Below are 2,090 nucleotides of genomic sequence, written 5' to 3'. Positions count from 1 at the left end.
ATCGGGTTTCTTCTCAGCTGGTGGCTGCTCCTTTTGGTAGAAGCCTCGGCTTGTTTGCCTATACTTCTCTTCTTTTTGCTTCTTATATTCTTCATATGGCAGCCATTCTTTTTTTGGTTTCCTCCAGTCTTCATCATACTTGTCCCCACTCGAGTAGCACACTTGAGCTTTTCTGTTCCCAAACTCATCTAAATTGCAGTCCTTGGTCAAGTGTGGACCATTACACCTCTCGCAACCCACTCTTATGGCATGAATTGAGTGGTCCATTTGTGTCAACCTCCGGTCCATATTATTTAGCATAGCCATCATGGCTGCTATTTCTTCAGTTTGGGCCCCTCCACCGCCTTTGATTCCTTCTTGCCTAGGGTTGTGGTACTCACGAGAGTGCTTTGCGAATTCTTCAATCAGCTCCTTGACCTCCCTTGGATTTTTCTTTGTCAAAGGTCCTTGAGAATCAAGGAGTTGTCTCGTCATAACGTTGACCCCATCATAGAAAATTGACATCTCTTGTTGGACATTAAGATCATGTTGAGGGCAATTTCTGAGCAAGCCTTTGTAACGCTCCCATGCTTCGTATAATGACTCCCCCGGCTGTTGTTCAAAGTTGGCTATTGCTTTCTTGAGTTTAGATATCTTGGATGGTGGGCAAAATTGGTCAAGAAATTGTTCACGCATTTGAGCCCAAGTGGTGATCGTACCCGGTGGAAGTGATTTTAACCACTCTTTAGCAGCTCCCTTAAAAGTAATGGGAAGCATCCTAAGCAAGACGGTGTTTCTATTGACATTTGGGACATTGAAGTAATCTGCAATGTCATTGACTTCATCGAGATGCTTAAAAGCATCCTCATGATCCTTCCCATAAAATGGGATATCCTTCAATGCAGTCAAGATGTGACCCTTCAGCTCGAATGTGGCAGTGGCAGGTATTGCGGGTTGGACTAAACCGGGCCCCATATCTTCTCGGATCCGCTTCTTGTAAGCTCCCATGGACATCTCCTCAATGTCTGCCATTTCGTCTTCTTGCTCGTCTTTGGGCTCACTCGCGAATATGTCAAATTCCGGTTCTGACTCGTATTCTGATTCGTGTGGGTTGGTAACTGGACCAAATTCTTCAATTTTGCTTTTATCCTTCGGGTTTGAGCTTGACTCTCCTGTCTTCTTCCCCGACTTCCTCGAAAAGGCTGATTTTAGTTCTTGTAATGGCGTCTTCTTCGGCGTGTGATCTTCCTTTGCGTTCTTGTTCTTATTCTTGTGAAGAGTAGACTCGGGATCTTCGAGTGGTGGCACCAAATGTGTGTTTGATCCTCTGGTCATGAACTCCTGCAGACTAGTCAAAATAACAACGTAAAAACGAACTAAAATAGAAAAATAAACTAAAAACTAAAAAAAAACTAAAATTCTCAGAAACCACGTCGTGGCACTTATCTGGCCACGTCGTGGACTCTGTAACTAAAAAAAAGAAATTAAACCTTGCTGGAAAATTAACTTTTTGCGGGTTTTACCCCACAAAAAGGATCGATTAACCTAATGCAAATAAATAAACTAATAAACTAAGCCGTTCCCCGGCAACGGCGCCAAAAACTTGATGTGCACGGAAGTACCCACTAATTTTAATATTTATAACCTAACAAACTTAGACTAACTATGCACTTATAGGCAGTGTACCTAGTCAGATTACAGTATAGCTTAGGTAAGTCGGGTGTCGATCACAGGGAACGGTGTTATCAATTACTTTATTTACTACTAAATTAATCTAATTAGTAACAAGCAAAAAGGGTTTTTATCTAATTTTACAAGTTTAGATGAACTTAATTCTTTAACAAAAACTTAATCAATAAACAAAATACTTTTGTTAGTTCGAATCCACTTTCACTCAATGGTTATACATTAGCTATAACTATTACTGTTGGTGACCAATTAAGAAAGTATTAGTAATTTAGTTCTAAATCTACTAATTATTAATCAATTCATGTAAATCTATTTATGTTCATACAATAGTTAACACATAATTAATTATTAAATAAGATTGGAGCCATGAAAGATTAATTAATCAAGACACAATTACAGTCATAATATGAGCTCTCTAACAC

General features: G+C 39.6%; 1 non-coding gene across 1 annotated transcript; it reads left to right on the top strand.

Moving 5' to 3' along the window:
• Positions 1-520: 520 nt before the first annotated feature.
• LOC145151563 (small nucleolar RNA R71) lies at positions 521-627 on the top strand. The gene has a single exon (XR_013732129.1). It is a non-coding gene; the product is annotated as a small nucleolar RNA R71 (small nucleolar RNA).
• Positions 628-2,090: the final 1,463 nt, after the last annotated feature.

The sequence above is a fragment of the Lactuca virosa genome, chromosome 1 (assembly GCF_052849685.1).
Source record: "Lactuca virosa cultivar CGN04683 chromosome 1, Lactuca_virosa_CGN04683_v6, whole genome shotgun sequence".
Taxonomy (NCBI): Eukaryota; Viridiplantae; Streptophyta; class Magnoliopsida; order Asterales; family Asteraceae; genus Lactuca; species Lactuca virosa.
This window is presented reverse-complemented; position numbering and strand designations above follow the sequence as displayed.